Raw genomic sequence first — 25,078 nt, 5'->3', positions numbered from 1 at the left:
TATCTAGGGTTTCCTATAGAAATTCTGTAGAAAATAGAATTTTTTTTTCATAAGGGAAGTGTCTGAAAGATTTTTCAAATGCTGTTACAGTCTGAATATTCGTATAGTATGGCATGAATGACCATGAACTGTGCTGGACTAAGTTACTTATAAACACAGGCTGTCTATATACCAAGTGCACTTTTTCGTCAATATGAACGAAATGAGGGAAATTATGGTAAGACGTACCTCCACCTAATATCTTGGGTATTTAAAGCATGTAGTAGTTACTATGGGAAAGGCTTTGCGTATCCTGTTCACCGCACAGGCTGATATAACCATTCTCTTGTTTGTTTCTTTGTTTGTTTTCAAGTTTGTGCAACACCCATCGCACAAGCTGTTGGTATGTAGTGTATCTGTATTTCCTGTATGAGACACGCAAGCTTTGAACAAAGCTAAAGCTAGTAGGACAGCGAGTAGTATTTCAGCTGCACTCTTCCTGAATAAGTGACGAACAATGACGAAAAGTTCAGAATAACAATTTTGTATTGAAACCCACCAGCATGAGGCACGCTTCTTACTTGCGAATGTGAGCGCTCATAGGTTCGTGCTGCCCTCGAAGTTCTAAATATGCTATTTTAAGGGCAGCTCCTTGCAGCATTAGCACTCGACTTCTTTCGGCATTATTATGCAGGAACCACTCCGGCACCTTAAAAAGACGGCGCCGTGAAACACGAAATTTACACAAACTGTTCATGTGCTTCATCATGATGAATGCTGAAAGCTCATCTAGCAGTCTGTTGTTGGAACTTCTCTTCATGCTGAAGTCGATCCGCGGCTCAACATTTCAAAAGCAAGGCTTCCAAACTCTGCTGCACGTAGCAGAACTTCCCTCTCAATTGCTGAAAGGTAGCTGAAAAGCTGACTTGTTGACTCTGCTGTGCTTCCTCCTTCGACGTCCATGCGACGTCCGCAGAGACGAAACGTTTCAAGTGTAACTTGGAGACACCATGTAGTTTCGTGATCCATAAAAAGAAAGACATTTACCAGGTTCTGGTCAGAGACCCTTCAAACAATAAGTAGTGAATATTTTCCCACTCTACCTCATCCTTCTTTCATCCTTTGTTAGTTTATCCTTTATTTCCTAATTCTTTATTTCTTAATTTTATTTATTTATTGTTCCTTCTTATTTCTTTCCTTTAATTCTTTTCTTTTTATTTCTTTCTTATTTCTTTCTTTCCGGAATAGCAAGCCGACGTCCCGTTTGGCTGACGTTTCCCCCGTTATTTTTTCCTTTTCGTCTAATAAATACATCCCCACACCACCACCGCCACCACACCACTTGCTTGTGTGCTGTCGTTCGTTCGTCGCCTGCACCACGAAACTTGACAGACCACAGTATGGAATGGCTAGAATGGTGGGTGGTTTCGTTTTTGCCATTTCCGGTTCCCGTTGCTTTGCAGAGCAGCATGAAGATGACGGTTAACTGTGTGTATTCATCTTTGGATTATGTTGCCTTCGGCAATACATGTCAACATTCGTTACGATGGGACACGATTTACTGATTTCGCTCGCAAAGCATACAAACGCCACTTCAACACGTCATAGGCGGTAAACATGTTCATCCGTGTCGGTGGAAAGCAAAGGGTTGGCGGTGTCGCAGGCAATCTCGCAGATAAAATAGATTCACGTTTGATATGACAACGTTTACCGTGTGATACCAATCAATTCTGCACGCATCCAAAGGGTTCGAACGTACTCAACGCAATTACACAGCTTGCCTCGCTTCCTTCGCTGGGCGTCGTTCCCTCGGTTCCCTCCATCGGCCCGTTTCCCCATTTGTTATCCCCCGTGACTGCACAGGGTTGGCAGTTGGCAACAAACGGAGTAGCTCCGCTGTTATTGGGGGTCCAAAATTCGTCCACTAGCACTGTCCATGACCAACGGTTGGCTGCGCCCGGGCGGTCACGCGGGGATAGGAAAATCCCATTGACGGAGCGCCAAGTCCGTTCTCTAGAGTTTTCCTATATTAACTCTATGCTTGGAAACGTCGGTTTTCGTGTTGGATGTTGACGTCCAAGACGCAGCCTCGTACCTGTCTTTCACCTCCGCCGACCATATAAAAATGTGAACGCATGTGAACCCATGAACACACCCGTAGCCTGTTGCTACGTCCCCCAAGGTTGGGGCATATTCGCGTTTTTCACGACCTGTAGCCTGTAGGTGGCGCATCTCAACTCCAACATGGCGGACGTATCCTGGTTGTTGCTTAGTTTCGATTTTGAGATTTCTGAACTGCAATGTTAATTCTCGATGCGTTGAAGGCGAACGAGCATTAAACGCTGCTCATATACTTCTGGCAGGCGTAACCGGGTTGTCCAAAGAGAAGGCTATAGTTGTCGCGTATTATTTGTGAAGTTCCGGCGTGTTTGATCAACCACATTTCGTGAAGGTGAATTTCACGTCTACCGGTTGCGAGGTCGAAATAGCAAGCAGCGAGTGTCCTGCGCTGCAGGAATGTGACAGACATGCAAGCACACGACATCTGTGCTGCAGTTCTCTTACAGCTAACATCTTCTAAGTGTGTAGCGCGTGTACGAATGTAGTTTACAAGTAACACGGTAATGTTGCGACATCCGTGTGTCACTGGTGCGCATGTTTTTGGGAAACCTTAACGAAAAGTCGCATTCTTTCTGCATTCTTTCCCAAGTGATTTGACGAGCTGATTCAAATGCAGAGTTACAAAACTGACTTGGTATACGTTTTCATGCTATCTCTTGCGCTTTCTTACACATGATGGCTATTCAAGTTTGAAACAAACTGGTTCTGTTTTGTCTAGACACGTTTTTGCTTCCCTTCCTGACGTGAGCTGCACAGAAGTGTGCTTCAGAAAAGAAAAAAAAAGAGAAAGAACGTTCATCAGATATGTAGGCAGTACCGCTCCAAGAGCTCTGCCAGACACACACAAGCATTGCTGATGTAACAGGTTTGCTGATTTTGAGTCGCTCAATCCATTCCTTCTGAGGATGCGTCGAAGTAGGCGGTATTCTATGTGTGGAACGAAGAAAACGCGGAAGGACAAACTGCTATCCCCTCAGCGCGCAGAGTCGCATTGTGACACAGAACAAAACTAGTTTGGTTTAGTTCGCTGGTCGTTGTCTGCAATGTTTACTTCATCCATGATTTCAACAGCAAAATACGGGTGCAGCTGAGCGATTCCTGCGAAAAGCAACAACTTCTCCGCAAATGTACGCGGTGTCGGCCGGGTGTACCTGGTTTGGCTAGTCCCAAATTTCACCGCTGTGCAGCGTCGGTTTTGCGAAAAACGCGAATTGAAACAATCTGCCTCCTGTTGCATATGAAACGTTTTTGGCCATATTGTCATGAAATATTCGCGTCATTTTTACTCCACAGTTTCCAGAGGGACCAACAGTGCAGCTAGTACCTACACCCCCAAGTACGTTCCAAATTAGGACGGCCAGTTTTCTAAAAAAAGAATTTCAACTTGCCCCCCCCCCCTTCAATATGGCGTATATTGCTCATCTTGCTCATCCGGGCGCCGCCAAACACTGCCACGCCATGTGACAGCGGTCGCCGCTGCCGCCGCCGAAAAAATTCTGCCTGGCTCTTAGGTCTAGTCCATCCTACTACGCCCACAGGGGTGACATAAATCCACCATTTTTGTAACTACCCTCAAGCTGGTGCTTCTTGCAAAACCGCCACCTTGTCCTGGTCAGATGTCATAGAAAACGTCTATTTGTGGTCATGTGACATTGTTAACATGTCGTGTTACCTTTTGCCGGTATACGTATTCCCGTCGGCATAAAGCCAAGAGATGAACGTATTTTGCAAGCGTAAACTATGCGGTGCTTCTTCCACGACATGGTAGCCCATTCCTCCTTGGTTTAAGTATATCGCACCGGCTCAGTATGTCTTAACGCGCGGTCGTCATCACATCCTTGGAAGTCGTGAACAGTACGAGGCCTTATGTACAAAACTGAACGTTTTACTGCGAGATTATCGGATGAAAATAATTACCGTAGTCGAAAGACGTCCAAAACGTCGCGTAGGAACAACAAACGCGTTATTTACAAACGGTTTGGCCGCCAATCACGGGCGCGACCATCTTTAAGGTCACGTGTGCGTTGACGTTTGCTGTGACGTGCGACCAGGACCTGTCCAGGATGCATTGCATTCGCCCGGCACGCTTTCGTCTATGGAGTAATACATTCGATGCCTCCCCTGTGACTACGCCGATTCCCCGAACCTCATACCGTCGACAGGACGCCCGCTCGTGTACACCCATGGCCCTACACTGTCAGCCAAATTTATACCTTTAAAGGTATAAATGGCTTGTCCTGTGGCGCATCCCCCAAAAGGGATCAAAAATTATACCACCAGGTGAGGTATAATAATTTATCCCTCCAGCAAGGTATGAAAATTCAGACCTTGGGGTGCAAAGCATACACCATACATGGGGTATAACTTCAATACTGCAGGGTATAAATTTAATCCCAGGAACAGGGTATAGCAAAGGTATCAAAATGTAGACCCGTGGGTGCAAAATGAATACCATTCACAAGGCATAACTTAAATACCTCAAGGTATAAACTGAATCCCAGGAACAGGGTATAGCAAAGGTATAACAAAGTAACCCTTGGGGAGTAAAATATGTAACATTGAGAGGTTCAAATTATATACCCCGAGGTATCTATTTAGTCAATAGAACAAGGTATAGTAACGGTATAGAAATCCACGCCTTTGGGTGCAGAATAAATACCGTTTAGAAGGTTTCTATCAGGTAATTTGAAGGTATAAATTTAATCTAATCTAAGCAGCAAGGTACTACAGAGGTACAGAAATCTAGACCACTGGGTGCAGAACAGTATCTTTCTTTGCACCAAAAGCACGCAAGGAATAAAGTGCGTCGTGTCTGTACCTAAAATAACTTCAGAGACAATGCGAAGTTTTGTGAACCAAACGCAAAAATGTTTATTTACAGTACTACATAAATAAATTTACAAAAGCAATGCACTTCTCCCGAGCCTTTGTCTCTTCGAGCTTTAAAATTGCCCTTTGAATGATGTTTATATCGATGAGCTTGATTATGGGGCAGAGAGGCAGCTCTTGTTCCTGAAAAGATTTTTTTAAAAATAATACCTACATGCAAAGCAAGCGTATTTTGTTCTCACCTCTATGATAAGTGACGAAGACTACTCATTTTATCTCCGTGAAATTAATTTCAGAGCAAGGACGCACAGGTCACCTGGGCACATATTGAATATTTAGTGTCCCCAAAATGGGAAAAAACAAAAAAAGAAAAACTTACCGTCGCTATCTGCAATGAGGAGTAGTTCAGCCTCCGTGCCGTTTTCCTGTACGATCATCAAAAGATCTTCAAATCCCTGCTGCGCTTGTGCGACGAGTTCGCGTTGGACGGAACAATATTCTGAACTCAATCAGCAGCTATACACAAAAAGATGAGAAGCTGTCAGTTTCGATAAACGGCAAAAAGAACGACAAGAAATACTTATGATACACTACATCAAAATACGTGCATACACAGTCATATTTATCAAAACGAACACAACTATCTATCTTTTACTTGGAATTTGGCGGTTTCAAATTGCTCTGCATTTTCCCGCACAGAACGTCGCTGCCAATATTCCGCCAACGAAATCCGATATATATCGATATATCATCTTCTAATCCATCCACATATACGCTAAATGCAAACAGTAAACGCAAAACGGGCTGGTATGTCATATAATAACAAACGTAAACGCAAAAAATGACATACGCACGAAGGAAGAAGGTACAGGCGACAGGATTGCGTTCGCTTGTCTTCTCGCAAGGCGCAATCTTGTCGTCTGTTCCTTTGTCCGTATGAGTCACTTGCTGCGTTTATGTTTGAAATTACTCCAACACACTCTAAAACACTCTTACATGCGGGGCGATTGAACGATAATTGGGGCGAAAGAAATAGAAGGTCGACGAGAACGGCAAAATAACTTATGTCAGGTTCGTGTAGTACTGCACAAACACGTGAGCACATCATACCTTTGTGTGCACAGACTCCGGCCTCTACATTATAAAGTTTATCCACCAGCAAGCCTGCACCTACGCCATTTTGTCAGATCACAACTGTTACACAAACTATCAATACTATTAACCTAGAGGCGTTCAGCTCTCCTTAACCAAAAATAAATAAGGCAAGTTCTCTTACCAAGATGTTGGAAGCATTGCAGTCTAAAAAAGTCAACAAACTTTCGATGCGGTTTCCATGCGTTGGCCCTTGGAGGCGAAGGATCACCATGCAAAACATCCGCATAACTTGGTTGTATGCTTGACCTGCACAGTCTGCACTGGCGCTCGCTCGTGGAAGGCCAGCTCTGGCAGACTCTGGCACGAATACCCCATTGATAACAAGAAGTCCCATGAGAAGCGAGGCCCATTCTCCTCTCTTACTTTTCTGGGTCGGTATTCAAGAACTCTAAAAGGGCACTACAGTTAAGATAGCCGTTATTGTGTGTGGGCAGAGGGAGATCTCGTATCCGACTTCGAGTCGTGTTTGTGACGTTGTGTGCCGCGTGTGTGCCCTTCGTCGCCCTCTGTCTCGGGGTTTTGCCATTATGATCCTCTCAGAAAATGTTTCAATGTTGCAAGGTTGACGTTAATAGAGGCCATCACGTTGTTCACCTTTAAAACGCGACGCTTGTTGGCCCTTCTGACATTTATATGAATTAAATAATACGCCAAGATTCAAAACCCCGTGTAGCATGCTTTTTATACGTCCGCCCTTCTTTCTCCAACATGCATAGAACAGAGGAAAGGGTAATAAAACCACATGACCACAACAGTAATAGTACCCGTAATCTCTTTCGATACGATTGATACCAACACGCGTATAGCTCTGAAGCTGGAAGTATAATGTCGCGGACAGCGAAAAAAAATAAAAAAAAATAAAGGCACACACACGAATGGAGTGCTACTGGAAATTCAAAATCAGCCCCACTAGGGTTCATTTTCAAATTACCTTCCTTTATTTCATTTTTTCATTTGTTACCATTGTCCCCTTAATTGACAACAACTACATGAATGGCGATGGGATGAGGTGATTCACGGCAACACGTGCGGTAATTAAAAAAATTACTGCCCATTACTTATTTCTTGCATTATTCCATAGACACCTCTGGGGTTGCTGTCATTTCGGGTATCAAAAAAAGAAAAAAAAAACAGTCATAGATAGGCCAGTATTTCTTGCAGCCGACCACAGCAAACAATTCTATCATCACCACCCTCAGTTCATAACAACAAATGCCACACGGTAACGAGTAGGGAGATTGCCCATAAGAGAAATATATCAAAGCCGAGGATAATTCAGGTTGATTTTATAAGTTTGATTTTAGATTAAGATGCTGTGTACAAGTACATAGAAGGCTGTGCTATTGCAACAATAATATTTTACGTTAACGGAAAGGTAATATGGATAGTAATAAACGAAAGCAGAATCATATGAAACAGTGTTGCACATAAAAGCGAAAGGAGAAATGTAACATGAAATTCACGAGTGCATTCCTACACGCGAATTGCAAATTCCTGGATACGTAAATGCGCACTTTTTCTCTTTCTTACTTTTATTTTTCGTGCTAATTTCGTATTAATTTTATGTGCCATAAAGTTCGTCACCCACGCTGTTTATCCTTCAGATGGACAAACGTTAACGTACTCGTGACCAGTGACTTTGCTCAGAATCGTGCACCCTTTGTTATCTCAACGTCAAGTTAGGTTAGGTTAGGCCAGGTAAGTTTTTGCTAGGTTAGGTTACGGTAGTCCAGTGTAGGTTGCGAGTAATTATCCGCCTTTGGCGTTTCTGATGGTGAACAATTGTACGAGTGGCCGGAAGGGACAGCACCAGTATGTACTACTGTAAATAAATGTTATCTGACTGTAAAATGCACAGTTGCGTGCGTGAAACTAATACCCCTGTCACACGACAAACCGAACGGCATTCCCATCGAATGACAATCGCGCCGAATGTCATTCGTTTGTCTTACATCGAGTTACACGAAGAAACAGAATGTCATTCGCAAGTGATGTCACGATAGCGGTTCCGAACGCGCTTGCCAATAATGATAAGCCTTTTGGCCAGTTTCTTCGAAGCGAAGGGGAATCACATTGCTAGGCTTGAATTTGATAACTTCCTTTGTCGTGTCATCTTCGTAGAGTTCATCCAATGTACTTAAACTCGCTATTTTTATGTGTCGGGTACCGTGTATCGTATCGTGCAGCATCTCGCATATGACTGACACTCAATGGGAACAGAGTATAGCTTCGAAATGTTAAAAACAGGAAGGGATGAACCATCTATTTATTATTTCCTATGATACAAGCTTTCGCCCAGAGCCCTGCTTGAGAATAAAGACTAGTGGGACGGGGAAAAGCGGGAACAAAAAGGTAAATGGTCGAAGAATGTTCCAAGCGCTCAGCGTATTTGGGTCAGGTAGCTATGGATGTTGAGTTCGAAAACTGGTTAAGTGTATATGCCTGTCTGTCTTGCATGGGAAGACCTTGAGTTTTGGGAAACAATGCTGACCAGTGGTTGTTAGTGGAATTTTGCGATTTCGAATGATTCCAGATTTTCGTCTTTTGTTGCTATCCGTAACGTTTGACTGTCTGATGAAAATTTTATGTGTGTAGTAAAATCATGTTCCAGCAGTAGAAATTTGCAGTACCTGCAATGTGTGGAAACCTGAAGTTTTTTTGAAGGCTGTAAATTACTTATAGTATTATTTTCTCTATCATTCTACACATCCCATGCATACTGTGCAAAGTCAACAGATGCACTTAGAACATTTATTCTGTGTCTGTGAAACTGCGAAGGGGTTTACGCCGAAACATTCAAAAATGCACTCTTAAAAAATCCCCGTGAAAAATCCACGCCGCAAATAAACAATGCGAAAATAAATCGTAGTTAGGCTTAAAGAGGGAATGTCCCGAATGCTAATTCAAAGCGATACATATGTTTGCCATGCAACGCACAATTCGAACGTTTCTTAATGACATTTCTAGCGTTATTAATGCTGTGTCATCTAAGAGGAGCTGGAAAATCTATCCAGCTTCACATTGCAGAAGACGACGCTCGTATGAATACAGGAATAACAATGAATTCGAACACCAACATGCTGTTCCGACACGATTCGCAAGCTTCAAACACTGACGTATTCCGCGCTTCCACTTCCGAGATACAGGAGGCGATCTCACGAAGAGAACCAATGGTGAACGAACAGATGGATATGGACTTCACATTGGGTGAATTCAGAGCCGCGGTGTGCCTGTCACGAGTACAATCGACGCCAGGTGGAGACGGAATCTCCTATCGAGCCATCCGAAACCTTAGCGACGGCTGTGTTTCCTGTGTGATCCATGCCTTCAATACATCATGGAGAAGCGGTGAAGTGCCGCAGTCTTGGAAAGATGCCGTAGTAGTCCCGCTGTTAAAGCCTGGAAAGCACCCATCTGACCTGTCATCCTTTCGTCCAGTTAGCCTGACGAGCTGTCTTGGTAAAGTCTTGAAGCGAATGGTCTTGCATAGACTGGAGTGGTGGCTTGAGGGTCATCGTACCTTCCCCGAAGAGATGGCAGGCTTCCGTCGGAATCGTAGCTCCATAGACTCTGTTCTCGATCTCGTCACCACCGTCGAGGAAGCGAGGAGCCAGAAGAAAATAGTCATGGCAGTGTTCCTGGACGTCAAGAGAGCCTACGACACCGTCAGTCATGCCAACGTTCTGCATCTTTTGTTGCAAGCAGGCGTTCCCGACAGAATGCTCTTGTGGCTGGCTGATTTTTTGCGCCATAGAACACTCTCTGTTCGCACAAAAGAAGGAGTCACTTCGAAAGTTGTCTTGACTCAGGGCGTACCACAAGGCAGCGTTTTAAGTCCTATCCTTTTCAACCTTGTAATGGCAGGCCTAAAGTCCTGTATCGCCCCTAAAGTCAATATATCTATCTATGCTGATGACGTCTGCATTTGGACTGTTGGGAAATCGAGGCCTGCAATCCTACGCCGTCTCCAGCATTCCCTGGATAACATCTTGCGGTACCTAACGGAGGCAGGCATGGATATATCAACTGAGAAAACAGCAGTCATGGCTTTTACTCGGAAGCATATGCATCGGTATCAGCTCTTCCTTGGCGATACGCCTCTTAGGCTGGTAGCACACCATAGATTCCTGGGTGTCATCCTAGACTCCAACTTGTCCTGGAAGAAACACATCGATCACCTGGACACAAAGGCACACCGGTGGATTTCCGTCATTCGCCACTTTGCTGGGCCGAAGTGGGGAATGAATGAGAAGTCTCTTCTGGCCATCCACAAAGCCCTAGTCCGAGGGACTCTGCTATATAGCCTACCAGTCTTGCACGGAATTTCACAGACGCAAGAACAACGACTGCGGTGTATTTTAGCACGGAGCTTAAGGGTATGTCTTGGCGTCCCGAGAGCCGCGGAAACGCGGATGGTGATAGCAGAAGCCCGCGAAATACCCATTGAAGTCTTACGGCAGAGGGAGACCATTCGCCATTACTTGCGCCTCAGAGCACACCACCGCCGCCATCCACTAATAGCAAAAGTTTGTCGCCGGAAGCAATGTAACGCATACAACTGTTTCATGGAAGTGAAACCTAAGGTTCCCCCGTTTTCTGCAAGATCAGTGGTGCCTACGACGCCTCCGTGGTCGCTTCCAGTACCATCGATCGCATTGTCAGTTCCTGGTCTTAATGTCAAACGAAACCAAGTGCCTACATCAGTTCTGAAACAGCTTGCAGCGGATATGATGCACAATCGCTATTCTGATCACACTGCAGTTTTCACTGACGGATCCTCCAGTCATGAATGTTCATCGTCTGCATTTGTTATTCCAACTGACGGTGTGTCACATGGATACCGTCTCTCACACCGCACATCATCAACGTCGGCTGAGTTATATGCTATCCTGTTGTTTCTACGTAAGACGCCCTGTGACGATCCGCGGGCCTGGGTCATCTACTCAGATTCAAAGGCTGCTCTTCAATGTATAGCCAACATGGGAATACGTGGATCGCTCGCCCCAGTTGTCACTGATATCCTCCATCAGGTTCAGCTTCTACGCAATCATGGTCATCATATATCCCTGCAGTGGGTCCCGGGTCACTGTGGTTTGAGCGGAAACGAAGAAGCCGACAGAGCGGCAACGGCTGCCCAACAGTCTCGGACTGTTGTACCAACGGTGTTATCAAGAGGAGACAGGAGATCACTTGTGAATGAGCTCATTCAGCCACTAGCTCGCCAGCAGTGGAGTCGGGACATCACTGACAGGTCTCTCATGTATTCGGTGGATCCCACTATGTCCTTCTCAGTTCCTGACCGTTTACCACGCTATTTTACGTCCCTTCTGCACAGGCTTCGTCTCAACGTTGCCTTCACTCCCCAATTCAAGTGCCGAATCGGATACTGTGACAGCTGCCTATGCTCCAAATGTGGCGTTGAAGCGAACATTGAGCACGTCCTAATAGAATGTAAGCTCTACGAAACGGAGAGGCGGCAACTCTGTGCTCAGCTGAGTGGTGCTAGCCGACAGACGTTCAACCTGGCTGCAATTCTTGGCCCATGTCAGAGCTATGTCCAACACCGTCGAGGACTTCTGATGTTCTTGGAGTTCCTCTTGGCTACCGGCTTGCTCCAGACGCTGTAGGGTCCACCCCTGCATCTCAAGGACCATTGGCTTCTTTCATGTGCATCTTCCTTTTGTGCGACGTATAGCGTTGCGCAACCAGACGACGGGAGTTCGAGTTGTACTTGCACATAACTTCATTTTCATATTTCACATCTCATGCTTCTCGTGTAATGGGGTAGGGTACTGCTCTCAAGCGGTGAATCACCCCAGGCCATAGTCATGATTTAGTTGTTGTTGTTGTTCCGACACGTCCACCCTGCTAAGCATAACGGCCGCTAAAATGTGAATTTCATTCGCTAAAAGGACATACATTTTATAGTGCACTGGAAATAAATATATCGTTTTGTGTAGGAAAATTCTAACAACAACTCATAGTGTTTGGACATCGTAGTTCACAACAACACTTCTACGACAACACTGCCGCATTTTGTATGAAAACGGCGCAGATGACAAACCAACTCCAATTTGTGAATATAGCCGCTAATGCACGAAGACGCATGATATATTCCACTTATAACTTGCATCCGCCACATGGCATCACTGAAGCACATCACTGAATCACAGTATTCTTGTGTTTTATCGACGCAAAGCTACAGCAAAACAGCGCAAGCGGCCATCCTAGGCAATCACAAACAAGTTATACCATTATAATGCAGTATACCTTCCCTGGCGGAGCAGGTTGCCAACGAGGTCTCGCGGAATGCAGAGGTATAAAAAAATAACCCTGAAGGTATAAACGTGGAACATAATACTGCTTTTATACCTACTGACAGCGCGCAAGGTATATCGTTGCAACATGACACTTATTTATACCATTTGGAAGGTATACATATAGCCCTTATGGTCTAAACGACGTGACAAGACCCTCCTTTGCACCCCGTTTATCCCTTTTTAGCACCATTTTGGCTGACAGTGTAGAGTCTCCACCCCAGCATCGACGCAAGGCGGCGCTGGCATGCAAGCAGGCCACGCGACCCTGCGCTACGGTTAAGCGTGGCGACGCCTGTACATAACATGACCTAAGCCATGTTTAAAAATTTTGTTTTGGTGGACATGTTTGACCCGGTTTAAATTGGTTCTAACCTCTATAATTTCTGCTCTAGACCCGAATCTGAACCTAACCGATATGCTTGAAACCGTTCTCGAATCGAGCCCCCAAAATAACTGTTCCAATCCCTGGTGGCTGTCGGTGCGTTCGCAACGACACTGACATCAAGCGCCGGCAAGAATACCACAAGGACCATGATAATCCAGCACTGAAAGGATAATCCAGACACTAGTTCGGCAGCAATGGAGTCCGGACATCACTGACAGGTCTGTCAAGCATTCAGTGGACTCAAATTTGTCCTGTTTACCACGCAACTTTTACGTCCCTCATGCACAGACTTCGTCTCAATGTAGCTTTCACTGCATAATTCAAATACCGGATCGGATCCTGTGACAATAGCCTATGCTCCAAATGCGGTGTCGTGACGAACGTTGAGCGTGTCCTTATAGAATGTGAGCGCTACGAAATGGAGAGGCGGCTACTCTGTGCTCAGTTGAATGCTGCTAGCAAGGCAGACATTAAACCCGGCTGCCATTATTGGTCCATGCCAGAACTTTGTACTGCACCGTCGAGGTCTTCTAATGTTCACGGAGTTTTAGATGTCTACCAGTTTGTTCCAGACGCTGATTATGATCGTATGGTACTCTGTATCCGAATGCCCATCGGTACTTCTTTCTTCCTATTCTTCCTTGTGTTCGGTGTTAGCACATACCAGTAGAGGACAGCTCAAACGACTTGTACATAGCTCATTTAACTTCACTCTTCATTTGCGTGTAATAGGGCAGTGTACTCCTCTCAACCGGGGAATCACCCAATCTCTCGCGATTTATTTTGTTGTTGTTGTGAGTACTGAAAGACACTGACGGAAGAAAGGAAAGACGGGACAAAGTGCTAGACTTCGCGTACAGAAGTATGCTGTGTGATATACGTGTATTGGAATAAACCACTCTAATCGGGTGACACACAGGACACACCCAAGTCCTGTACGTCTTTCCTTCCTCTCGTTCGTGTCTTTCAATGCTACCTGATAACGTTAGACTAATACCAACTCGCAGATTTTGTACTTAATACATCAGGATCATTTAATGTGCCTAATCCTGATCTTTCATATGTAGAACGTAAAGCATCGAGAGAGGAACAGAACTGTTGAGGTCTTCTCGAAACGGACCGTTCAAGATGTTCCCGACGGCATTACCAATGTGTCTCTTCAGTTCCCCGTCAAAGTTAGCTTTGCGCCCACTGTTGAGGTTGAGGCCCCTAGAGTAATGCAGAGTTATGTCCAAGGGGACCACTCTCCAGGACTTCATAACGGGGGCGCCAGCTGAAAGTAAAGTAAAGAGGCTTTCACGTAACGAACGCTTTTGAATAAATGAAAAAAAAAAAAAAAACAGATGTGGATAGGATTGCAGTATAGGTTGTACTCAGACTTGTACATATTTGGAGTATTGTATTTAAAATACTGTATTTTAAATACAATTTGCGGTATTTTGGTACTCTAATCAATATTTTTTGTTTTGTATTTGTACTCTATTTAAAATACATTTTATGGTATTTTCTACTCAATACTCTAATTACATATTTTGGATCTCCCTCTCCAACTTTCTGTGTCTCGTCTTTCCATTATCTTGCTTGTTCAGTGGAAATTTCCTGAGTCCCTCGGACATGACCCGGATAGTGATTCTAGACCCGGACATTGGCCCTTCATGGAAGTCACAATTTAGAGATATTGCCCCGTGTGTACTAATCCTTGACCAGTGAAGGATCTATTATGTGTGCCCTGACGCGGTGACGCCGAATTTTGACCTCGCCGAGCAGGGACCTGCTAGAAGTTTGCTTTGGTCTGGGTCACATATACTTCGTGAGGTTCTGTGGCATCTCTTCGTCATTGTTTTGGGACTTGTGTTTAGATGACTCCTATCACACAGCGGCGACTAGCGTAGTGGGCGGGGTTTAGGTGATTCATATGTGACATAGCGGCGACGTCCCGCATTGACCAGTGACCGGTGACTTTTTGCGTTCAAGGATAAATAGTATCTTAACTGTATTTCAAATACTTTTTGAAGCATTTCGTACTCTATCTCAATTACTTTAATTTTCATGTATTTATACCCTATCTTAATTACATTCTAACGTTAGTATTTATTATCTTATCTTAAATACATTTTTGAGTAACTTGTACATGTCTGGTTGTACTGAAGGTGTGCGGGAAAGAAAAACCGCGCCGTTGTTCTGTGCATGCTCACCATGATGAACTCATCAACAGGAAGAAGAAAAAAGAGCGTAAGCTATCAGAGCACGCATAGCAATTTCGGGAACTCACATACAGTATCTCTAGTACAGCGTTCGCACTGCCACGCCGAGGCCCGGTTTCACCAACGCCGATTAACATTTGAACCGAGATCAACGGTCCCTTAAAGGTACTGTAAAGCAGCACCGATCAAATGTCATTTAGTGTGGCTATTTGATAGTTCAAGCCACCAGGACAAAAAACTGTGCAAGTTTCATTCCAATCGACGGTGCAGTTAATTAGAAAATTACAATTAAAGATTACGGGCAACACTGTACTAGGTATTCGAAATGAACCCGTACTTCTGATACATACGGCGGCAACCACACTGCATGCGTATAACACTGGGCCGACATAACAATCCACCACAAAATCCGCCCCTGCAATCCACACAACGATCCACATCTGAGGATAAATGGATAAGCGAACTGAAATGAAATTCTGAGTCGTTGAAAAAAATGTGTCAGGCGTTCAAGAAGCCAGACAGCGTCGGGACTTGTTTGTTCACAGAGGTTCACAGAGAGAGATTGTTCGTTCGAAAGAGGCCGCGAACAAAAGGAGCGCGCAGGCGCAGCAGAGAAGTAGGGAGAGCCCCCATCGAACAGCGGCCAGCACTGGGTTACTTCGCAAAAACGGGGGTTAACAGGTTAAACTGTTAACAGGGGTTTCAGAATGCATAGATAAACAGGAAAACTAATAATATGGTTACTAAAATAACGAAGTTCCGATGTCATGGTGTGTAATACCAATTTTCAGTGTTGCCCGCTGTACAGGGGTTTGTTTGACACCAGGCGTCGCACCGCTCCACTACGCCGCACCTTTCATGGCAAATTAAAAATATTTATAGCGCGTTGTAGGTCGTATGGTTCCGCATATGGTATTTAGAAGCAATAAAGTCTCTAGTCACATCACCGGCATATCATGCTTGTCTACTGCTTTACAGTACCTTTAACTTAAATTTGACGCTTAACTCTGCTTCACTAAAGGAGCTATTGTCACTGAAACATTCACCACGTCACCAACTAACGTTTGCAAACAAGAATTGAGTGTTAACTGCAAGTTTTAGCAACTTGATATCGGTTCAAAGTTAACCGGTGTTGGCGAAGCCGGGCCCTAATCTGGATCGGCACTCAATCATGATCGCGGCTACGCGGTTCGACATACCTACGCCGTCCACACCTGTCATTGAGGACCCAAATTGATCCAGGTTTTCATTTGACGCTATTTCGGGGAAGCTGAGAACGGTAGCCGCTGAACTTATGAATTTAAAGGATTTTTTTTTTAATTCCGTGTTAACGCCGCGAAGCAACTGTGGCTATGAGCGGCGTACAGACGTGAACAGACGTAGTGAGGACGGCAGGAACGAGTGGGGGACAGGGGGGTTAGTATGCGTCCTGGGCCGACTTGATGGGGAACTGTGCCGACATTCGTCTGGAAAGTCTCCGGAAAACCGAGGGAAAACCTCAGACAGCGCAGCCGGTGACAGGATTCGAATCCATGCCACCTCCCAGTCTCGGCGTGGAGAGCGATCATCCTAACCACTATGCCACGGGAGCTGGTAAAAGGGAAATTGGAGGGAAAAGGGAAAATTGTGATTGCGTTTCGAGTGGCTCGGGTTGGAAAGCGCCTGTCCAGCACGCATTTATTTCATTTTATTTTTATCTTTTCAGGCGGGTCGTCATACTGCAAGAACAGCCCCGGCAGGGTGAGGGAGAAAGAAAGCTACTGCACCTGCGTCAATCGTCATCGATATGTGTAATCCCATTCGCGAACGGGGAAGAAATGTCCGCTGTGTTCATCTAGGTCACGTAGGCGCACTTCGTCTGCACGTTAGGGTGATCACTATAGCGCGAATATTCATGAAGATGTATGTGTTTGTTTGTTTGTTTGTTTTTCGACATGATTTCGTACCTAGACGGCGAGAAAACAATTTTGGTCGTGGTTTGGGACCCATTAGGAGGTTCTTTGGTATAGACGCATGCTTTGCACGTTATGACTAGAGAGCGGACTTTAACGTACTAAATGCGCATGAGAAGGCAATAAAAAGGCCGAAAAATCCATGAATTTTCTCGGAATAGGCACGATCAATATTGCTCTACCGGTACTACGAGCGATGCGGCCAGCATTGGTTGCTTTGCGGTAATATACCACTCTATCGCGTGCACTTCGGTGGTAATTGCTGCTCAGCAAAAGTATGCTTATATTATAAATTTTGATGTCATTCTTCGGTTGCACGGCAGAGATTCCGCAGAGCCAACGAGAGAAATAGGAAGAAAAATATTACGGAGATTTCGGCGTCCAGAAAACCGCTCTGATCGCATGGCAATCTTTATTTTGGAATTGAACTCAAGGCGCACCGTGCACGCATATTGATGGCTTGAAGACAGTAGAAAAGAAGTAAAATTCCCGTGTTCCGCGATGAAATTCTGTCTCTTGTCACTACGAATTACATGCTGAAAACGACCTCACGACGTCGACCGATTTGACGATGCATGCCGGTACCAACACGGGTGCTCGCGAGGGACATCGTCGGGAACAGAAGGAGCGTTACCACCAGAGCTGTAAAGTAACTCATTAAGGGCAATTGAGTTACTGTAAGTAATTACTTTTTGTGTAACTAATTACTGTAACCAACTACTTGATGAAAAGCGAATCCGTAACTGAAATTTAAATACTTTTTCGAGTAACTTGCGCTCTGAGGAAAGTCCTGGTGTTAAGAACAAGTCTATCAGCACTGTTAGCTTGACTGCCGAGCACATTGTGGGTTGTTTCAGAAGTCTGTTTTCGACAAGTATTACGTATGATACACTGTGTCAAAATTTTCCATATGGTCACCTTGAAAATGAGTAACGATAAGTAACTCAATAACATTCCACGAGTAACTGTCTATGTAACATTTCCTTTAACCTTGTTACTTTTAGAGTCATGTAGCTGTAAGTTAATTACACTTTGTGAGTAGCTTATACAGACCTCGTCACCACTAAGCACAGCTGCAAGAGCAGACGTGGTGTTGCACCGGGTACAAGGAATACAGGCGAAAAATATTCTATACTTTCTGCCACAGGGGGAGACACTTACATTCTATGATGTTGCGCAGCGAAGGGTGTCCTCGTTTTTTTCGTTGCAAAAACTATGAAATAAAACGATCCAGCAAGTAAATGACTCATTTAGGCACTTATCGGCGCCTATTTTAAAAAAGGGCAGTAATCGCAAAAAAAAAGGCATTAACATTAGGGTACTATAATGGGTCCCCTTCGACGATTCGTGCTTAGAACATCAAAAGGCATCATCTGTACGACTCCCTACGAAAAGGCATATGCTTGGAAATCCGCTCTCTAAGGTTGACATGTATTCTGCATGAAAATGCACACATTGTGCATATTTTGCCATATTTCGCCGACCTCATCATCACCCAATGTATATACAGGGTGTTTCTTCTCATCTGCAACAAATTTTCATCTAAAAACGGGAGTTGCCTTAGGACGCTTTTACTTTTGTCACTGGATTACTCGACGGGGCTGCTACTAGGAAGACGTATTTTTTCTCAGTCCGGGGACTAATTAACAGAGATATCTTAATCAACTTCTTTATTATTGACCTTAGGGAGGACATTGAAATTGCGATATTAAAGCGTGATGTGAACATGATGTGTTCGAGGCACAGATGAAGCACAAAAGTAACCACAGCACGCGCTATGGACCTAAGTATTTGATCGCTGTCGTCTACTGTAAACCGCAAGTCGTCGGCAAAAGGGCGTCAGCGACGTTGAAATCTCCACCCTCACTTAACGTCACTGATAAACGTCATACGCGATGTGGGGAACCATTATCGCGGTATGTGTGGTGGTGGTGGTGTGATGTTATAAGGAAGAGGAGTGAGGCCTGCCTGCTCAGACAAGGCGGCAAGTTCCACTCCTTTGTGAAAGGGGAAGGGGAGAAGGGGGTAAAAGAGAAAGTATAGAGGGCAGAAATGAAAAGAAATAAGAAATTAGAAACATAGAGATAAAGAAATTAGTAAGCAGAAAGGGTAAGAAAAAAGGAGGGAGGGAGGGAGGAAGGGAGAGAGAAGGAAAGCGTTCATGACAGTCCCACAGAGGAAGCGAAAGCTAGGAGCGCGTCTCGCACTTTTCTACGGATGTGGGTGGGACCCTGCGGGTACAATATCTCGTCTAGAGAGCCACAAGGAAGTGATAAGGCACTGAAACTCGAGATCAAAGTGTCTCTGGCTGCTTGAGACTTTGCACAGTCCATGATGATGTGTGCCAGGTCACCAAAACAGAAACAAGTCTCACAGCGTGGCGATGCCGCGAAGCCCAGTTTGTAACGAAAGGCGGGTGTCATAACGGACTTGCATCGGAGTCTGTGGAGAAAGGTAGATCGCTTCCGGTTGAGATCCTTCACGGGGCATGGTTGGGAGAAGTGCCGCACTTCCGGATAAGCAGTGAGACGGGTTTCTCGGACGTACACAGAGAACTGCTTCTTATTATGTCGTGGGTCCAGAGGTTCAGGGACCTCAGGAGGCAGCTGTTTCGTTGCCGGATATTCCTGCATGGGAAGGAACCCACTGAAAACCCGTTGTTCTTGAGCTGTTTCCATATCTCCAGTATGGTATGTCCTATGGGGTCGTCGATGCGGGGGTTACATATTCGCTGAAGAAAGCACTTGGAGTCTGTAAGCACAATACCACTTTCTCTGCGACGTTGAGTAAAAATTCCAAGGCCTGTTTGGTGGCTACGAGCTTGGCTAAGGTGGAAGACACTTGAGTGTCGATGCGACCGCCCCACGAGAGTAGTAGAGGATGGACTCTCATAGTGCACAACGCTCAACTGGCCTGAACACGATTTAATTAGCAATTAGAGCTAATTGGTAGAGCTAAAGCAAACAAAGCGGGGGGCAAAGTTGGCGAAAGCATTAGTTACACAACATATCAGCTCACTGCAACAGGAGCGTGGACCGATGCGACTGCTCCATCTGACAGCCAGTCAGAACCTGAGCGAGCGCGGGGACTGCGGAGTAACGGAGCGCACGTCTGCTCTCTGCGACAGCCAGCGAGCAACTGACTGGGACGCCGAGCCGCGGCAGCTACGCACACGCGCGCGCGCTTAGCGCCCTCTGCGGCGACCACCTGCGAGAGGCTAAGAGAGAAGACCATTCCTGCGCCCTCCTCTTTCATTGGTCGTGACGTCGTCCCATTGTCCGAAGGCTACACACCGTGGTTTGGTTTAAAAATGATGAGAGCTACAGTGTGTAGCGAATGATGTTCACATTTACCCGTTCTGCTCTATAATATTCTTGCAAAACATATGGGTACAAGGAAATGAAAGGAAAACGAAGTGAATTCACTCCTGTATAATGATCGCTGCGCAGAAGCTCGTCACCGTTTTCTTTGTGAATGTATAGCGAACATGCATTCCTGCGATGCTGTGTTTCTTTTTTGCTTTGTGACGGTCGACTGGTGATATCTTATTACATCCGGAACGAAGGCCTATTGTTTTGCGTTCGTGCATATGTGCGTTCCCCCGGTTTTGAGGCTGGTTGGATAATTATTGACGTGACGAATAATATGAATTTATGTGGCTGTGAATAGACTTTGTCTTTGTGAGTGTGAAAATGTGAGTGTGTGTCTGTGTGTGCGCACGCGCTGGGACCCCACTTGACAAGTAATTGTTTGGCTTTTCGTGTGACACGAGTGATACATTTATGTACTATTCCGTAAAATAGTGGTTTAAAAAATTAGGGTATTAGTCGCGTTTGCATTGCTATCTGTAGGATAGGGCAAGCATTTTTAATGGAATTGCTTCGCGAACCTGGTGAAGTCTTTGCTTTGGGCAGGGTATTTTATGAGTGCCCGACGCCGGCCCTGTTGTTGTTTGTTTGTTAGTATGTATCTGTCGCGTTCGTAGCGCTCTTCAAGCTTTGTTTTCTTTGCAAAAATTCATACTTTATGGTATTAAGCTGTCCAAGTAGAAGCGGCTTTCCCTGCTCGCTTAAGATAAATTGTGTGTCCTTTTTCTGTGCTTTCTTCACGCAGAGACAATGCAAATGAGTATTTAGCATTATGCAATAATTATCCAATAGCAGAAATGGGTGTCTTTGTCACAGTTTATTAGCGTTTGCCTCGTTATTTTACTCTCTACATTTACGCAGAAGAAAGCCTCCTGGTAAAAGCTGAATAGTGTTCAATCAGTGGAAGTGGGGTTGTTTGTTTGATTTTGTTGGGTGTTCGATATCTTGATGAAGTGAGCAGTGCTTAATTTTGCAGGTTTTTGAGCAGAAATGCTGGTATCTGAGCACGGAGTAGAAATTCCGATATTTCTCGGCTCCCTAAGAAAATTTGTGCGTCGTTTTCCAAGCAGACCACGTTTAGTTTACGCAAAATAAGTTGTGTGTGCTCTATGATTTTCTGTCGCAGGCTTAGGCCTTTTCCCCGATGAGCATTATTTTGTATGCGATGTCGCATGTGTGGACTTGTTCAGTAGTGTTGCCATTTTTACCCTTCGCTAATACCTTCTTGCTGTCATGTTGTGATAGCCGCGTAGCGATAGGCGGTGATTCTGTGATTATTCCTGAGCGGTACGACTTAAGCCTTTTCCCTGCTTACTTAAGGAAATTTGTGTATCCCTGTCCTGTGCTTTCTTTACGCAAGGGCAATGCGACTGTGTATGTGGCATTATGCAAGGATTATCAGGTGGCAGAAATGGGTGTCTTTGGCTCAGTTTATTAGCGTGCGCTACGGTTTCTTGCAGTTACAGCTATTGGGACAAAAGCGTGTAATTTTTCGCGGTTCCTTTCTTCTTTCACTGCTCTTACTCAGAATGTAGGTGAGGGGGAAAAGTCAGCATTCAGGTAGAGCAGGAGAAAGCCGCTCGGCAGAGGAGAGTTCATGAGAATGAATTTTTTTTTTATATGTTGAGTGTTAGTATTCACTTTGCTTGATATATTGATGGAGTAAGCTGGATGCAGTTATAAGTATTTGCGCAGAAATGCTGGTATGCGAGCGTGGAGGAGAAATTACAATATAGCACCTCTCCTTGTGCATTCCTGAGCTGATGACTGTGTGTGCGTGCTTTTTTTTCTGGTTTGTGACGTCATCATGGCATGTTGGGGCTTGTTTAGCACTGTTGCAATTTCACCCGCCCTATTATCTTGTTGTTCTCTTGTGTTAGCCGCGTAGCGATGCTCGGTGACTCTGCGATTATTCCTGAGGTCTTAAGCCTTTTCCCTTCTCGCTTAAAGGAATTTGTGCGCCCTTGTCCTGTGCTCTCTTTATGCAAGGGCAATGCGGCTGTGCATGTATCATTATCTGATACCAGAAATGGGTGTCTTTTTCTTGGTTTATTAGCATATGCTTCAGTTTTTAAAGTCAAGCACAAGTACGCACAATTTTTGCTGCTCTTTCCTCAAATCACTGCTTTTGTGCAGAAGAAAGTTGCATGGTAAAGCTGAGAAGTGGGTTTCTCTGCTTATTTGTTAGATGTTGTTAGGAGCTCGGTATGTTGAAGAAGTAAGCTGTTATAGGTATCCGTGCAGAAATGCTTGCATCTGAGCGCAGGATAGGAATTCCTGAAGCACGGCACCCTCAGTGTAAATTAATTATTTTGGATGTGAGTATGCTTCACTGCATGACAAGGCTGAAATGGGAAGAGAGAAAAAAATTGGAGCGCTTCATTAATAGCGATCCAAGTAATACGGCAATTATACTTTCCATAGAAAGTAGAATTTTAATAGACTTCTAAAATTATAGTTTTGTAGTAGTAGTTTTTCTAAACTGCAATGCATGATAGAAAATCATTAATATGATGGGAATGCCATCATGTTCCCGTAAAGGCGTTCTGTCTTGTGCTTTGTCGTGCGCGAATGGAACTTTGCCCCCCGGCTTTCGCGCCTTTTTGCTCGCAGGTGTAGCCTCAGACAATGAGTATGCGACCATAGAAAGGGTCATGTATTACATAAACCTGGTGATGATGTTGGGTGGTCTCACTTATTATTTTAAAAGAGCAGTGGTAGTTTACTGGTGTTGTGATTCTAATGACCATGATGAGCCTTTGGGGTATGGACGGTGCTTTTTTTGTTGAATTATATTGTAAAAGTGAATGTCATTTAGAATCGGACAAAGGAAATAATCTTGCGATTCAATAAATAATAGGAGTCTTTGTCTTTGCCGCTGTCTTCTTCAGACAGGATGTGATGACGTCACGCAGTCTGCAGCAATGCATTGACCGTTACTGGAAAAAAGTGTAGCAATAGAAAAAATGGTGTGTATTGTTCTGGACGGATTTATGATGAGCACTGTTTTTGAATAAGAGGAGTGCGTGTGCTTAGAAATAGTTTGATGTTGGTTTTCTGCTTTGTTCAAATGTTTCTCATTGCTTTTTTCCCCCTTGTTGTCTGACAAACATGCGCTGACATGTCCAGACCCCTACCCCTGTTCTGTCATGTTTTCCTTCTACATGTAGTTTTTTTCTTTTTGGCAAGGAGCATTCTTGACGATGTCGATAGTACTGCCTTGAATGGGAGTAGTGCTATTCTTAATAATTTTGCGATTCATTTAGTTCAGAGAGTGCATGGCTTTATCCAGTTGAGGAACAAAGCGACATGATTCAGTTTTCTGCCTGGCTCTCGGAAGGGATGGACATGTCTCGATTAGCTCGTTGATGTAGGCATTAAAGGTGTTAGGATATTAGTAGGACTAGTATGAGTAGGATTAGTAGGATTAGTGTTAGATACTAGTAGGACAGCGAGTAGTATTTCAGCTGCACTCTTCCTGAATAAGTGACGAACAATGACGAAAAGTTCAGAATAACAATTTTGTATTGAAACCCACCAGCATGAGGCACGCTTCTTACTTGCGAATGTGAGCGCTCATAGGTTCGTGCTGCCCTCGAAGTTCTAAATATGCTATTTTAAGGGCAGCTCCTTGCAGCATTAGCACTCGACTTCTTTCGGCATTATTATGCAGGAACCACTCCGGCACCTTAAAAAGACGGCGCCGTGAAACACGAAATTTACACAAACTGTTCATGTGCTTCATCATGATGAATGCTGAAAGCTCATCTAGCAGTCTGTTGTTGGAACTTCTCTTCATGCTGAAGTCGATCCGCGGCTCAACATTTCAAAAGCAAGGCTTCCAAACTCTGCTGCACGTAGCAGAACTTCCCTCTCAATTGCTGAAAGGTAGCTGAAAAGCTGACTTGTTGACTCTGCTGTGCTTCCTCCTTCGACGTCCATGCGACGTCCGCAGAGACGAAACGTTTCAAGTGTAACTTGGAGACACCATGTAGTTTCGTGATCCATAAAAAGAAAGACATTTACCAGGTTCTGGTCAGAGACCCTTCAAACAATAAGTAGTGAATATTTTCCCACTCTACCTCATCCTTCTTTCATCCTTTGTTAGTTTATCCTTTATTTCCTAATTCTTTATTTCTTAATTTTATTTATTTATTGTTCCTTCTTATTTCTTTCCTTTAATTCTTTTCTTTTTATTTCTTTCTTATTTCTTTCTTTCCGGAATAGCAAGCCGACGTCCCGTTTGGCTGACGTTTCCCCCGTTATTTTTTCCTTTTCGTCTAATAAATACATCCCCACACCACCACCGCCACCACACCACTTGCTTGTGTGCTGTCGTTCGTTCGTCGCCTGCACCACGAAACTTGACAGACCACAGTATGGAATGGCTAGAATGGTGGGTGGTTTCGTTTTTGCCATTTCCGGTTCCCGTTGCTTTGCAGAGCAGCATGAAGATGACGGTTAACTGTGTGTATTCATCTTTGGATTATGTTGCCTTCGGCAATACATGTCAACATTCGTTACGATGGGACACGATTTACTGATTTCGCTCGCAAAGCATACAAACGCCACTTCAACACGTCATAGGCGGTAAACATGTTCATCCGTGTCGGTGGAAAGCAAAGGGTTGGCGGTGTCGCAGGCAATCTCGCAGATAAAATAGATTCACGTTTGATATGACAACGTTTACCGTGTGATACCAATCAATTCTGCACGCATCCAAAGGGTTCGAACGTACTCAACGCAATTACACAGCTTGCCTCGC

General features: G+C 44.6%; 1 long non-coding RNA gene across 1 annotated transcript; it reads right to left on the bottom strand.

The window, feature by feature from the left end:
- LOC135388685 (uncharacterized) lies at positions 1 to 25,078 on the bottom strand. The gene is made up of 4 exons (XR_010421499.1): positions 25,052 to 25,078; positions 5,309 to 14,062; positions 5,172 to 5,245; positions 1 to 5,112 (listed from the first exon to the last, which is right to left on the bottom strand). It is a non-coding gene; the product is annotated as an uncharacterized LOC135388685 (long non-coding RNA).

The sequence above is a fragment of the Ornithodoros turicata genome, chromosome 3 (genome assembly GCF_037126465.1).
Source record: "Ornithodoros turicata isolate Travis chromosome 3, ASM3712646v1, whole genome shotgun sequence".
NCBI classification, from domain to species: domain Eukaryota; kingdom Metazoa; phylum Arthropoda; class Arachnida; order Ixodida; family Argasidae; genus Ornithodoros; species Ornithodoros turicata.
The sequence above is the reverse complement of the archived record's forward strand: the minus strand, read 5'-3'. Positions and strand labels throughout refer to the sequence as shown.